Here is a 16,681-nt window from a genome sequence, read left to right on the forward strand (position 1 = left end):
AAGACATGAAGAACTCCCTTAGAGAAATGCAGGAAAACATAAATGAACAAGTAGAAGCCTACAGAGAGGAATGACAAAAAACCCTGAAAGAATTCCAGGAAAACACAATCAAATGGTTGAAGGAATTAAAAATGGAAATAGAAGAAATCAAGAAAGAACACAGGGAAACAACCCTGGATATAGAAAACCAAAGGAAGAGACAAGGAGCCGTAGATACAAGCATCACCAACAGAATACAAGAGAAAGAAGAGAGAATCTCAGGAGCAGAAGATTCCATAGAAATCATTGACACAACTGTCAAAGATAATGTAAAGCGGAAAAAGCTACTGGTCCATAACATACAGGAAATTCAGGACTCAATGAGAAGATCAAACATAAGTATAATAGGTATAGAAGAAAGTGAAGACTCTCAGCTCAAAGGACCAGTAAATATCTTCAACAAAATCATAGAAGAAAACTTCCCTGACCTAAAAAATAGATACCCATAGGCATACAAGAAGCCTACAGAACTCCAAATAGATTGGACCAGAAAAGAAACACCTCCTGACACATAATAGTCAAAACACCAAATGCACAAAACAAAGAAAGAATATTAAAAGCAGTAAGGGAAAAAGGTCAAGTAACATATAAAGGCAGACCTAACAGAATCACACCAGACTTTTCGCCAGACACTATGAAAGCCAGAAGATCCTGGACAGATGTCATACAGACCCTAAGAGAACACAAATACCAGCCCAGGTTACTGTATCCTGCAAAAAACTCAATTAACATAGATGGAGAAACCAAGATATTCCATGACAAAACTAAATTTACACAATATCTTTCTACAAATCCAGAACTACAAAGGATAATAAATGGTAAAGCCCAACATAAGGAGGCAAGCTACACCGTAGACAAAGCAAGAAGCTAATCAATTGTTTTGCAACAAAACAAAGAGAAGAAAAGCACACAAACATAACCTCACATCCAAATATGAATATAACAGGAAGCAATAATCACTATTTCTTAATATCTCTCAACATCAATGGCCTCAACTCCCCAATAAAAAGACATAGATTAACAAACTGATACACAATGTGGACCCTGCATTCTGCTGCCTACAGGAAACACACCTCAGAGACAAAGACAGACACTACCTCAGAGTAAAAGGCTGGAAAACAACTTTCCAAGAAAATGGTCTGAATAACCAAGCTGGAGTAGCCATTCTAATATCAAATAAAATCAATTTTCAACTAAAAGTCATCAAAAAAGATAAGGAAGGACACTTCATATTCATCAAAGGAAAAATCCACCAAGATGAACTCTCAATCCTACATATCTATGCCCCAAAGAAGGGCACCTACGTACATCAAAGAAACCTTACTAAGGCTGAAAACACACATTGCACCTCACACAATAATAGTAGGAGATTTCAACACCCCACTCTCATCAATGGACAGATCATGGAAACAGAAATTAAACAGAGTCATAGACAGACTAAGAGAAGTCATGAACCAAATGGACTTAACAGATATTTATAGAACATTCTATCCTAAAGCAAAAGGATATAACTTCTTCTCAGCTCCTCATGGTACTTTCTCCAAAATTGACCATATAATTGGTCAAAAAACGGGCCTCAACAGGTACAGAAAGATAGAAATAATCCCATGCGTGCTATCAGACCACCAAGGCCTAAAGCTGGTCTTCAATAACAATAAGGGAAGAATGCCCACATATACGTGGAAATTGAAGAATGCTCTACTCAACGATAACCTGGTCAAGGAAGAAATAAAGAAAGAAATTAAAGACTTTTTAGAATTTAATGAAAATGAAGTTACAACATACCAAGTTATTAGTTATTAAAAAAAAAGCTCCAATCATTACAAATTCGTGGTTATATGGATGATCTTAGTACAATGTACTGGATCTGATTTTTTTTTAAAAAAAGAAACACACAGACAAATTGCAAGCCTTCACATAAATGTAGGAAATGAACTTATAGGGAAAGGAGGATGTAATAAACATGAAATGCACTTAGAGATATGGGGGTTATAACGATCAGAACACATGTTGCATACATATGAAATGCTAAGAGAAAATATCCCATATATTCATAAGGGTTTTGTCCTTAGGTCAAAAAATGATAAAAACCACTTTTGTAAAGAGAAAGAATCAGCTGACTGGAAATTAACTGTCTAGGGTGCTACACATTCCAACAAGTCTGAGGTTAGAAAAATAAAACAAAATTGTGACTAGTCATTTTGATCAGTGCATCAAGTCATCTGTATAGACTAAGACTGAGTTGGAAAAGTCAATCTTCCCAAACCCTGCTTCTGTTTCATGAGACTTCAGTGGATAAAGGAGAATAAAAGCACAACCATAAATCCTACTACTGAGAAAACCCTGAGCTATGTTTTACCAGATCTCATTTATATAAATTGGACTTACAGAGACATCCCAAGGGTATGGCAAATCAGACCAATTCATTCTTATGGACTCAGATCTTTATAGCTCTAAAGGACCTTGGAGACTATGCAATTCAGCTTCTTTGTTTTACAGATATGTAATGTGAGGCCCAAGGGGATCCCGTGCTGCAACTTATTAGTAATAGTTAGTATAAAATCCAAAACTCTAAAAACCTCTTCCAATATTTTATCATAAGTATCTGGGTCCCTGTGTTTTTAAGAACATGCCTATGCCACTATCCTAGAAGAGACTGATGCATTTTGCTTCAAATAATCTGATGAGAGATATGAACTTTATTTCGGCTCCTCCTCCAAAATTCATATTATAACAATGTAAGCACAATTTCATATACAGAGATCTTAGGGACCTCAGCTTCATTCTTTCATAAAGAGAGTTTCAGATCAGACACTCTGCATCTTACCATACTTTCCAGTGTAAAATATAAAATTCACCACTGTATCTTCTAGCAGTTAAACTTACTCCACTCTTACTGGCTACTGCATTCTGAGAACATAAAATAACTGAGAAAGTGGAAATGAGAAATTAGGACTGTCAATGATGGAATTCTATGCAGCATATATTTCTGAAATATAATGTCTAAACATATAGGACTTTCTTGAAAGAAAATAATAGATTCAACAGACTGTAATCTCTGTCACTTGTATGACTCTAGATTCCAGGAAAGCTGCATCATCCACAAGCTTTTTTGGATTTAGCTCATCTCTAAATGTAGTAAACTCCTATCAGGGGAGTTCTCTCTGCTTTTGTCTACCTTGTTCAGTACTCACTATAAGAACAAATTAAATTGGTACACACAGCATACAACATGGATCTGATTGTGCTTTACCTCAGGCACTCTGTTTCATTCACCTACTAAAAATCTAATTCATCTCTCAAGTAGTACTCCTTTTGTGGCTGTAAACTACTCTAAATCTTACCTCTGATTTTCATGACTCCTTATGTGTATATATACAATTCTGGGATTGATCTCTAGAGAGTTGCTAATGAGATAAGTTATACATTGAATCTAGCATTATGCCAGAACATGTTGACCCAATAGGACATATGCCTTTTCAGTCATATCATTGTGCAGTGAAAATGGCTGCATACCTGTATGCATAAGCTTGGTGGATACTAATTAACATACATAATATGTGGGTGCCTATTTTGGGAATTATGCTTTCACTAACTGCAAAGAATTGGTACAATTTTTTTTGTGAATGTCCTTGATACTCTCTATAATAAATACATCTATTAGAAAATAGAGAAAGGGGAGGAAATGGACATGAAGTAGAAGGAAAAGTTAGTAAAAACTAAGAAAAACCTACAGGGAGTAATACGTTCTGCCTCAAGTAAAATAATTCTGTTTCACAATGATTGAATCATGGATATCTCATATATATATATATATATATATATATATATATATATATATATGTGTGTGTACATATATATGTATATATTGCATATTATATATAATTATATGTAATATATCATTTTTAAATCTAAGTAGAACTACATCATTTCCTTCTTTGTCCTCCCTTCAAACCCTCCTATGTACCCCTTGCACTTTCTAAGAATCATTGCCTCTTTTTTTTAATCACTTATATTCCAAGATGTGCTGAATAGTTTTATGTCAGCTTGACACAAGCTAAAGATATCTAAGAGTGGAAACTTCAATTGAGAAAATGCCTCCATAAGATATGGCTGGAAGTCATGTTTTAATTAGTGATTGATGAGGGAGGGCCCAGTCCATTTTAGGCGGTATCATTCTTGGTCTAGTGATCCTGGGTTCTATAAAAAAGGAAGTAAAAGTGAGCCATGAAGAACAAGCCACTAAGCAGCATGCTTCTGTCACCTCTGCATCACCTCTTGCCTACAAGTACTTGTACTGATTTGAATTCCTTTCTTGAATTCCTTTGATGATGAGCATGATGTGGAAGCGTAGACCACCAAATGAACCCTTAGCCACACCATGTTGCTTTTTTTCATCATAGCAACATTAAACCTACATAGGCAACATAAAGCAAATACATGCACATATGTATAAATACCACCTACTCACTCATTATAATGTTACTAGTATGCATATAATTCCACAGCTGATACTTGGTAATGTAAAACCAATTGAAGGACTCTGCCACAGGGAAAGATACTCATCATGATTACAGCATTCCTTAGTTGTTTGTAGTTCTTTAGAGTATATGGAGGACCATGAAATATACAAGTTATACTTTTCGAGTAAATATCATACTGTTTACCATAAAAGATATCTTTTTTACATTTCTAAGTGTAATGCATAGTATTCCATTTTAGAACCCTTTAAACTCATTATTTTGGATTAAATATATATGTATGGGTTTAGTAACAACGCTAAGGAATATGACATGACATATCACTGTAGTTTTGTTTTGCATTTTACTATTTATCACATGTAATGCTTTATTTTTATTTATTTTATGTATGTTTATATATATATTATTGGAGAGTTTATAAATTTACATTTGAAATGTTACCCCCTTTCTCTGTTACCATCTCCCCAGCATCTATGAGGATGCTCCTCCTCTCACCCACCCACTCCCACCTCAACGCCATGGCATCCCCCTACACTGGGGCATCAAGCCTTCACAGGACCAAGGGCTTCTTCTTGTATTGATACCAGACAAGGCCATTGTCTGCTACATATGTGGCTGGAGCCATGGGTCCCCCCATGTGTAAAGTTTGGTTGGTGATTTAGTCCCAGGGGGATTTGGGGTTCTGGATGGCTGATATTTTTCTTCTTCCCATGGGGTTGTAAACCCCTTTAGCTCTTCCAGTCCTTTCTTTCACTCCTCCATTGGGGATCCCATGCTCAGTCTGATGGTCAGCTGCAAGCATCCTCATCTGTATCAGTAAGGCTCTGGCAGAGACTCTCATGTGACATCCATATCAGGCTCTTGTCAGTAAGCACTTCTTGGCATCAGAAATAGTGACTGGGTTTGACAGCTGCATTTGGGATGGATACAAAGTGGGGCAGTATCTGGACGGCCTTTGCTTCAGACTGCTCCACTCTTGGTCCCTGTATTTGCACCTGGAGTATTATGTTCCCCTGTCTAAGAAAGCCTTTTGCATCTGTATTTTGGTCTTCCTTCTTCTTCAGCTTCACATGTCTGTGAATTGTTTCTTGAGTATTATGAGCTTTGGGTCTAATATCCACTTATCAATGAGTGCCTATCATGTGTTTTCTCTTGTGACTTGGCACCTCACTGTGGATATTTTCTAGTTCCATCCATTTGCCTATAAATATCATGAAGGCATTGTTTTCAATAGCTGAGTAGTACTTCATTGTGTAAAGGTACCACATTTTATGTATCCAATCAACTATTGAAGGATATTTGGTTCTTTCCAGCTTCTATCTATTATAAATAAGACTGGTGTGAACATAGTGAAGCATGTGCCCTTGTTATATGTTGGAGCATCTTTTGGGTAAAGGCCCAAGAGAGGTATAGCTAGGTGCTCAGTTAGCACTACATCCAATTTTCTGAGGAAACCCCAGACTGATTTCCAGAGTGGTTGTACCAGGTTGCAATTCAACCAACAATTTGCAAAACATTGCAAGTCCCACTATTTCTCCACATCCTTGCCAGCATCTCCTGTCACCTGAGTTTTTGATCTTAGCCATTCTGGCTGGTGTGAGGTGGAATCTCCGTGTTGCTTTGATTTGCATTTCCCTTATGACTAAGAATGTTCAACATTTCTTTAGGTGCTTCCTAGCCATTCAGTATTCTTCAATTGAGAATTCTTTGATTAACTCTGTACCCCATTTTTAAAATAGGATTATTTGGTTCCCTGGATTCTAACTTCTTGAGTTCTTTTTATATATTAGGTACTAGCCTTCTACCCGATGTAGGTTTGGTAAAGATCTTTTCCCAATCTGTTGGTTGCTGTTTTGTCCTATTTAACATGTCCTTTGCCTTACAGAAGCTTTGCAATTTTATGAGGTCCCATTTGTCAATTCTTGATCTTAGAGCTTAAGCCATTGGTGTTCTGTTCAGGAAAATTTTCCCTGTTCCTATGTGTTCAAGGCTCTTCCCCATGTTCTCTTCTATTAATTTCAGTGTATCTGGTTTTGTGTGGAAGTTCTTTATCCACCTGAATTTGACCTTTGTACAAGATGATGACAATGGAACAATTTGCATTCTTTTACATGCTGACCTCCAGTTGAACCAGAACCATTAGTTGAAAGACTTTCTTTTTTACACTGGATGATTTTAGCTCCTTTGTCAAAGACCAAGTGACCATAGGTGTGTGGGTTCATTTTTGGGTCTTCAATTCTATTCCATTGAGCTCCCTGCCTGTCTCTGTACCAATAAGACACAGTTTTTATCATTATGGTTCTGTAATACAGCTTGAGGTCAGGGATGGTGATTCCCCCAGAAGTTCTTTTATTGTTGAAAATAGTTTTTGCTATCCTGGGTTTTTGTTATTCCAAATGAATTTGCAAATTTTTCTTTCTATGCCTATGAAGAATTGAGTTGGAATTTTGATGGGGATTGCATTGAATGTCTAGATTGCTTTCTGCAAGATGGGCACTTTTACTATATTAAACCTGCCAATCCCTGAGCATTGGAGTTCTTTTCATCTTCTGAGATCTTTTTTAATTTCTTTCTTCAGAGACTTGAAGCTCCATTCGTACAGATCTTTCATTTGCTTGGTTAGAGTCATACTGTGGTATTTTATGTTATTTGTTACTATTGTGAAGGATGTTGTTTCCCTAATTTCTTTCTCAGCCTGTTTATACTTTGAGTAGAGGAAGGCTACTGAATTGTTTGAGTTAATTTTATATCCAGCCACTTTGCTGAAGTTGTTTATCAGGTTTAGGAGTTCTCTGTTAGATCTTTTGGAGTCACTTAAGTATACTATCATATCATCTGCAAATAGTGATATTTTGACCTCTTCCTTTCAAATTCATTTCCCTTTGACCTCTTTTTGTTGTCTGATTGCTCTGGCTAGGATTTCAAATACTATATATTGAGTAGGTAGGGAGAGATTGGGCAGCTGTGCCTTGTCTCTGATTTTATTGGAATTGCTTCAAGTTTCTCTCCATTTAGTTTGATGTTGGCTATTGGTTTCCTGTATATTGCTTTTACTAAGTTTATATATTGACCTTCAATTCCTAATTTTTTCAACACTTTTTCAAGAAGTAGCGTTGAATATTTGCAAATGCTTTCTCAGAATCTAATGATTGAAGAGTATTGGTATTAGGTCTTTAAAATCTGTTAGAATTTTGCACTAAAGCTATCTGTTCCTGGGCTTTTTTTGTTGTTCAAAGACTTTTCATGATTGCTTCTATTTCTTTAGGGTTATGGGACTGTTTAGATGGTTTATGTGATTCCAATTTAACTATGGTAACTGGTATCTGTCTAAAACTTTTTTTTCCATTTCATCCAGATTTTACATTTTTGTTGAGTATAGGCTTTTGTAGTAGGATCTGATAAATTTTTAATTTCCTCAGTTTCTGTTGTCATGTCTTCCTTTTTAGTTCTGATTTTGTTATTTTGGATATTGATTCTCTGCCCTCTGGTTAATCTGGCTATCTTGTTGATTTTCTTAAAGACCTCTATCATCATCATGAGACATAATTTTAAATCCAAATCTTGCTTTTCCATTGTGTTGGGAAATCCAGGATTTGCTTTGGTGGGAGAACTGCTTTCTGGTGGTACCAAATATTCTTGGTTTCTGTTGCTTAGTCTTTTGCATTTTCCTCTCATCATCTGGATATCTCTCATGTTATTTGGTCTTGCTGTCTCTGATTGGAGCTTGTCCTTCCTGTGGGCTTGTGAGCCTGTGATCTCAGGACTGAGAACACTCCTGAAGGACCACTTCTCTCCCAGAAGGATTTGGCTATGTTAGGCTGTGGGACAGCCTTTGCTCTGGGTGCAGATGGAGACTGGAAGGATCCTGTCTCAGGTTGCTTTGCAGTTCCTGTGCCCTGTGCACTCCTGGTGGTCCTTGTTTGGACAGTTAGGAGGGAGAGCACTCCTGGGAGACCAGCTCTCTCTAGGCTTGATTTGATTCTAGAGCGCTGTAGGGCAGTCTTAGCTCTAGGGTGCAGATGGAAACTGGAAGCCATGCAATGCTTTATTAAGAGCTACTTTTATATCTCTTTTAGTGAAATACATTTTTCAGTGTTACTTATTTTTGTTTATATTGTTTTCTTGTTTACTTCTTATTGTCTTAATATCTTAAAAATATTACTGTTCTGACATTTTGCAGCTTGATTTTAAAAATAAATAAAAAGTTAATTCTGTTGTTTTAGGAACTATAATATTACTAGACTTTCAAATCAGGATTAAATTAACGAGTATGAATTGCTGCCTCTATCTGGGCTCAAAATAATCATGGATTGATTACTGGCCAACCAGCCATGACACTACTGTACCAGTGTACCCATTTTGCATGTCAGGTAGATATTGTAGGATAATGTCCAGGGCTAGGTAAAAACAATGGTGACTTTTCTCTTCCCCTGCCCTGCCTAGCATTGTACAGCAAGGCAAAAGCTAGCTAGGAGAAGAGGAGTTCCCTGATCAGCTTGAGATTGATTTATCTATGTTCTGCAACCAAACTGTTATGCTGTCATCATGTAGTTATAATGATTATTCAAGAGAAAAAGTAATGACCTATTTGCATGGAGTGCATCTGAGGCCTACCTGATCAATAATTCAAAGGTAAATATAATGCCTGGCATTTGGTTGTTTTTTTCTTTTTTGTTTGGTTTGTAGTTAACCACCCTCCCACACTTTTAATCTCCTGAATCCTTCTACCTTCCCCCAAATTAAACCAAATGCTTCAAATTATACTGCTTATTTTCCATCTAATTATTTATTCTATTATCCCCCTATTCTGTTTTTGTTTTTTTATTTATTTACATTTCAAATTTTATCCCCCTTCCAGGTTTCCCCTCCCCAAATCCCCATTCCATCCCCCATGCCCCCTGCTTCTATGAGGGTGTTAGAACTCTTGGGAATCCAGCTGTTTCCGTGATCCTGTGATTCTGGGATCCTGGGATCCTGGGATCCTGAGATCCTGGGTGTGCCAGAGTTCCTGGGAGTCCAGCTGCTTTTGGGTGTTGTAGGATTGGGTGGGGACCCAGAGCCCTGTGCCTACTGTGGGCACAGGTACAAACATGAATGAATGTGTGCCTCTGACTGGGCAATGGGGGGTGGGGAGTTTCTGTGTCCCTGGGTCCCAGGGGATTTCAGTTATGCAAGATGGTGTCTCAGATGTTGTGGCCTCACCTGTGACCCTGGGTGTGTCAAAGATCCTGTGAGTCAAGCTTCCTCTGAGTGTTTTAAGAGTGGGTGGGGAGCCAGAGCCCTAAGTCTGCTCTGGGTGCAGGTGCAAACCAGAAGGAAAATATAATTTTATCATTTAGTCTTGAGCAAAAGTAAGTAGAGTGGCAATATGTTTGGAGGGAGACTCTGGGGCTTCCCTACAGAAAAAAATAATAAGGACTTAACTTACAACTGGCTTTGCAGTTTTGTATAGTAACCTTTAGCTTTCAGGATTAACTATAGCCTCCCAAAATGTAGGATACCTGCCTTCAAAATATTCATTTTTAAACACACACACACACACACACACACACACACACACACGCACGTGCGCACGCAGTTTGAATTTAACAAATAAGCCTCAAGTCTCTGGGAAATACTCTAAAATTCAATGAATACTAGTTACATACCCTATTGCCATGATGTGGTTCATTCAGTAAGAGCAACTGTTCTCTAGAGGTTTCCACACAATTTTATACTGTGTCCACACACTTATGAATTCTTTAACGAAAGGAGGAATCTTCGGCACAACTGTAAAGGGACTAGCATGATGTCAAACTACAGTGATAACACATTTAATGAGTTTACAAACTAGTAAGCTTCCATTATTATTTTTTTCATATAGCCTACTTTTGGTCAATCCTCCTCACTTCTTCGTTCTTTCCCTCATTTGCCGACACCTATCCCTGATTTAACTTTTCTAAACCTAAAGTTCCCCCTCTTTTTAATCATACAACATGTGTCCATTTTATGTTTTATTAGGATAGCTACACCTTCTTGTTTTCTAGTTCTTGTATTTTTAATATACCTTTCTATACCACTTTACTTTGACATGGTATCTATTTTCGAAGTAAAGATAAATTCTTGGAGTCCACAAAAGATCATTCTATCTTATAATCTAGTCCATTAATTTGTGATTTTTATCTAATCTTTGTGTTACTGAATAGAAAATATTAATAGTCAAAGGTATTATCAAAATATTTGTATTACTTATTATCATTTTGTTGACTTTGTGATTTATTATCATACCTTTTTTGACTATTATTTATTTTCCTGCTGTGGCCTCACAGACATGTTTATCTTCTCTACAGTCTAACATATATTTTCCAGGGTCTTTTTTAAAGCTCGCTTAGTGGTCATATATATATCATGGAAAGCTTTGTTTTTTCTTTTTTCCTTCAGTTTTATTATACAGTATTAGAGGGTATAATAATCTGAATTTGCCATTGGGATCTTTTACAACTTGCTATGTACCTTTTGATCCATTCTTCCTTTAAGTTTCTATCAAATAATCACCTATTTGTCTACTGAATTTTTCAATACCATTTCTTCCATTTTTTTATCTGTATGTTTTCTGGCACTGCCTGTGTGTCATTTTCTCAGAATCCTATACTTGAATAGATATGTTTTTCTTTAGATAATTTCTTTAGAGGGTTTAAATGGGTGTATTAGCTATGCATTTTGCCAGGGCTTTTTCAACTTTATTTTTGCACTTAATTCAAAGGGATTTCTATAGTGTTCCACACTTCTTGCATACAATATTTATATTTTTTAATTTGTTATTTTCTTTTTTGAATGATTAAGTTACTCTATATTGTCTTCAGGACCTAGTAATTTTTTGTCATCTATTATATTTGTGAAGCTTTACACAGGGGAACAAAAATATCCATAGGAAAGGATAGGGAGGCAAAGTTTAAAGCAGAGATTGAAGGAATGGCCATTCAAAGCCTGCCCCACATCCACAAAACTAGATAAGATGGATGAAGATAAGAAGTGTATGCTGACAGGAACTGGATAGAGATCTCTCCTGTGAGACACAGCCAGAGCATGTCCAATACAGGGGCGAATGCCAGCAGCAAACCACTGAACTGAGAATGGGAACCACGTTGGAGGAATTAGAAAAAGGACTGAAAGAGCTGAAAGGATTTGAGACCCCATATGAACAACAATGCCAACCAACCAGAGCTTCCAGGGACTAAGCCACTATCCAAAGACTATACATGGACTGACCCTGGGCTCCAACTGCATATGTAGCAGTGGATAGCCTTGTTGGAGCATCAGTGGAAGGGGAAGCCCTTGGTCGTGCCGAGATTGGATCCCTAGTGTAGAGGATTGTTTGAGGGGGGAAGGAGGTTGGATGGGGAAGGGAACACCCTTATGGAAGGGGAGGACGGAGGGGTTAGGGTGCTGCTGGACAGGAAACTAAACCGGGAAAGGGAATAACATTTGAAATGTAAATAAGAAATATCCAATTTTTAAAAAATGGGAAAATTAATTAATTAATTAATTAATTTTTAAAAAGTAAGACAAACTTAAAAAATTATAATTCCAGACTTCCACAGTATGGAAAATGACTAAAGTAGACACAGGAAAGTCAAAACAATAAGCTAGGAAAAAAAATCCTGCTTCATTACTTTGGATTTACCTTAATGTTTGTACCTCTTGAATTTAGTTTTCATTTCCTACATTGTCTTTATTATTTCACTCTACAATTTTCTGTGATTTTTTTATACTCATCCCTTATCCCTTTATTTTCATTTGCATTTTATGTCTTTGAAATCATTGTACACATTTACATGTTATAGTTGTTCTTTCTAACTCTGTGCCTTTTTTAAAGTTTAATTAATATATAACTACATCATTTCTCTCACCCTTCTATTTTACCCCTCCCAAAACTTTACCACTTCCAAAACTCATACCCTCTTCTTCTTTAACCATTGTTTACACACACACACACACACACACACACACACACACACGCACGCACACACACGCACATACGAACGCACACGCAAGCGTGCCTAAATATATAAATACACCTTGCTGATTCAATTTAATGATTTTTATATGAACATGATTTCAGTGATGACCAGTCTTATTAGGGAACATTAACTCCTCTCAGCAGTTGGTAATGACTTAAGCTCTCATTTACACTGTGATTTCCGCTGTCAGAATTATTCTGGTCTTATTTAAGCAACAATATTACTGGGATTTCATAAGGATAGTTTTTCTGTCATAGCTAGAAGGTACAATCTTAGCACAAACATCTTGGATCATAAAATATATATGTTCTCCTTTTCATGGTATTCCTAGAACCTCAGGTGCAGAAGTTGGGTTGTAGATGTATCCACTGGGGCTTGAAATTCAGTCAGTTGTTCTCTGCATTTTGATAAACTACTAACTGTAGTTTATCTATAATAGCTGCAAAAAGAATAATCTTTGGTTAGCTGTGAGACCTACACTTATTGATTTGTACATATAAAAATAAGTATTTAGTATGTAGTTAGGAATTATATTGGTCTAAGAAAGTGGCACTAGTAGGCTCTTTTCTAAAATTTATTACTTCTCTAACCACATGTAGTTTACTACATTTCTATTTTCTGCCTGTTAAGCTGGCTTTGAATCTGATTAAATAGTTGTTGGTTACTACTAAGATATTAGTGTTACTACAAAATCTTTTTTTTTTACAAAATCTTAGGAGAAATCTTGCTCATTAATGTGTGCCTTGGGTTTCATTTTAATTTTTCTCCTTGTGTTACTAAATGATAGATAATTCAGATGCAGCATATTGCTCTAGTTTATGATGTTATTTGTGTTTTGATGAAAGGATCTGAGCATCTGGATTTAGTATATAGATTTTCTTTCAGTATGAGATTTTAATCTAGCAGACTAGAATGCCAATGAGAGGTAGTAGGACAATAATTAGGGTAGAGTGCTTAGAGGAATCTTAAGGGGTCAGAGTAAGACTAAGAAATACAGGGCTTGCAGCAATGTCATTTCCTTTGGTTCTTCCTTCTTTCCTTTCTTTTGCTGTGGTTTTCAAGACAAGGTTTTTCTGTGTAGTCCTGGCTGTGGTATAACTCTAAAGAGAAGATTGGCTTTGAACTCAGAGATCCACCTGCCTCTGCATCATGAGTGGTGAGGTTAAAGGCATGTGCTACCATGAGTTGATCAATGCTTTTTTCTTCTTCAAAAACTCACTCAGAAATTAATAGTAATCATGCTGAATCCAAACATCACTTTGAGAAATATTTATATCTTAATAATATTTCCAAATCCTCAGTTATAGTTATCTTTCAATTTACTAGTGGTTTGTAAAACTTCTTCCATTAAAGTTGTCTAGATTTAATCATATAGATCCTTAATCTCTCCTTATGCTACACATACATATCGTATTGTATTGATACTTAGCTACACTCCAAAGTTGAAAAAACAAGTCTTATAGAAGTCAAAAATATTTACAGGTTTGGTCATATATACTTGACTTTGGTTGTTTTTTTTCTTTTCAACAAAATCAGCTTATTTTTGATGTCAAAGTTAGTTTTCATCCATGATTTCCACATGCCAAAGGATCACTGTTACATATGAGATGTTAATGATATTAATATAATGGCTGTATTTTGGTTTAATTGAGGATAGTCATACAAAGTCAATTTCAGCATTGTCTTGGTAGTTTAATTTTTTTTCAATAGATGTCTTAAGTTCAACTTCAGGTCAATTTGTCCCTTCCAAAGAAAAGACAGGGGCAAAAAATGGAACAGAAACTGAAGGAATGGCCATCCAGGGACCACCCTACCTAAGGGTCCATCCCATATGCAGACACCAAACCCCAACAATATTGCTGATGCCAAGAAGCACTTGAGCCTGGTATGGCTGTTCCCTGGGAGGTTCTACCAGTACCCGACCAATACAGATGCAGATGTTCACAGTCAACCATCACAGCTAGAATACAGCAAATACAGAGGCTAATGCCAGCAGCAAACCACTGAACTGAGAATAGGACCCCCGTTGAAGGAATCAGAGAAACAACTGGAAGAGCTTGAAGGGGCTCGAGACCCCATATATACAACAATGCCAAGCAACCAGAGCTTCCAGGGACTAAGCCACTACCTAAAGACTATACATGGACTGACCCTGGACTCTGACCTCATAGGTAGCAATGAATATTCTAGTAAGATCACCAGTGGAAGGGGAAGCCCTGGGTCCTGCTAAGACTGAACCCCCAGTGAACAAGATTGTTGGAGGGAGGGCGGCAATGGGGGGAGGATGGGGAGGGGAACACCAATAAAGAAGGGGAGGGGGAGGGATTAGGGGGATGCTTGCCCGGAAACCGGGAAAGGGAATAACACTCGAAATGTATATAAGAAATACTCAAGTTAATAATTAAAAAAAAGAAAAAAGACATGTGACTCACAATCAACCATCACATTGATCCAGGGGACTCCAATGGAAGAGCCAGGGGAAGGACTGAAGGAGCTGAAGTGATTGCAACCCCACAGGAAGAACAATATCAGCTAACCAGACTGCCCAGAGCTCCAGAGACTAAACCACCAACCAAAAAGTATAGATGGACGGAGGTAGGACTCCAGATACATATGTAGCAGAGGATGACCTTCTTTGACATCACAGGGAGGGGAGGCCCTTCATTCTGTGAAGTTTTGATGCCCCCGCATAAGGTGATGCTAGAGCAGTGAGGTGAGAGTGGGTGAGTGGGTAAAAGAGCACCCTTGTAGAGGCAAAGGGGTAGTGCGAGGGGAATGGGATGGAGGTTGTGGAGAGTTAACAGAGAAGGGAGATATCATTTGAACTGTAAACAAATAAAATTATTAATGAAAAAAGTAAGAAAAAGAAGAGCAAATAAACCAATGGTGAGACTCAAACAGGATCTTGACAGAAATAATTTAAAAAAAAAAGCAACAACAATAACAACAACAACAACAACAACAACAACAACAAAAACCCTGAAACATCCAAAATATAAGAAAGGCGGAAAGTGAAGAAAAGGGAAAACCAGTGGTAAATACTTATTTTATCAAAAAACATTAAGGAAAAAGCAAGTCACAGGATACATGGGATGGCAAGCTCTGTTTCAAGGAAATAGGAGAAATGACATAGAAAATGAAGTGGAAACTTAAGGGTTCTTTTGAAAGTCATTTGGAAGGTGTTTTGCTGGGGTAAACATGTAAAGGAACACTTTGCTCAAGCAGACACAGGAGAGAGCATGTTCTGCTAAAACAAGCATGTAAAAGGACACATGATGAAAGGTTAATGATATGCATGCATTGGTCTGTGTTACATTGCATAGTTGAGCTACATTTGTCAGGATGCCATAGAGAGCAAGAAACCAAAAACCTTCTCTTGTATACTGCAGTTTCTTGCTGCTTCTAAGGACTTGGGCTGATTGGATTCAAGTGCCGATGGAAGGCCTATGCTGAGGCAATGTATGTGCTGAGGTAAGGTCCATGGAGGACAAGTAATGTTTGAAGGGTATAAATAGGACTCCACAGACTGATAGAGACAGAGCTATGAAATACTTGTGGGTCTCACATCTTTGCTGATCTTCACTTCTCTGAGAGAGGCATAGCTGAGAACTTTACCTGGAGTTCCTCTTTGTCTCTCCTGCTGACTCAAGCAGAGGCTGAGGTCTGGCTGTCTCTGCTAGGTCATGTCACCACCGTTGCTAACACAACTCTACAGAACTTGACTGCTGATGTATCCATAAGGTCTTTGTGAGTGGATCAACCTGGTGCTGCCTGCTAGACTGTGAACTAAAACTGCTGGTTTCCAGACAACACAGACAGGAGTTGCTCCAAAGAATCTTTCTAAACAGGTCCACCTCCCCCATATCCTTTCTTTTCCACTATCTCTGCTGGGTGGTGGGTTACAAGGAAGAATAAAAACATTTAAAAACCATCATTAAAAATGAGATTTAAAGAATTAAAATTACAAGAAAATGACATAAGAGGTGGGTAGAGAATAATTGTGAAGGTAGGCCTTTGTACTTCTAAGTTCCTACTTATAACAAAAATATAATTGATAAATGCAGGGATAATCTGTATAAGAAGGTTTATATAGAGCTATTTTAGCATTGCCAGGGGCTAGTGGTAAACATATAGGAGAATAATTATGCTATAGAGAAGTTA

The 16,681-nt window shown here is 37.3% G+C and overlaps 2 long non-coding RNA genes across 6 annotated transcripts in view; one reads left to right on the plus strand and one right to left on the minus strand.

Moving 5' to 3' along the window:
* Nucleotides 1–11,331: 11,331 nt before the first annotated feature.
* LOC147998251 (uncharacterized) overlaps nt 11,332–16,681 on the minus strand; it is a 120,810-nt gene continuing 115,460 nt past the window's right edge. Inside the window, exon 5 of the long non-coding RNA XR_015646572.1 lies at nt 11,332–12,959. This is a non-coding gene — a long non-coding RNA (uncharacterized LOC147998251). The remainder of the gene's footprint in view (nt 12,960–16,681) is intronic.
* The window catches only part of LOC147998252 (uncharacterized), a 177,582-nt gene continuing 176,688 nt past the window's right edge, over nt 15,788–16,681 (plus strand). For 3 of the 5 annotated variants that reach the window (XR_015646569.1, XR_015646570.1, XR_015646571.1), the window contains exon 1: nt 15,838–15,991. This is a non-coding gene — a long non-coding RNA (uncharacterized LOC147998252). Of the gene's footprint in view, nt 15,992–16,681 lie in introns of all 5 variants that reach the window. The other 2 variants (XR_015646567.1, XR_015646568.1) reach the window with 2 other exon arrangements.

The sequence above is a fragment of the Rattus norvegicus genome, chromosome X, assembly GCF_021556685.1.
Source record: "Rattus norvegicus strain SHRSP/BbbUtx chromosome X, alternate assembly SHRSP_T2T, whole genome shotgun sequence".
In the NCBI taxonomy this organism is placed as follows: Eukaryota; Metazoa; Chordata; class Mammalia; order Rodentia; family Muridae; genus Rattus; species Rattus norvegicus.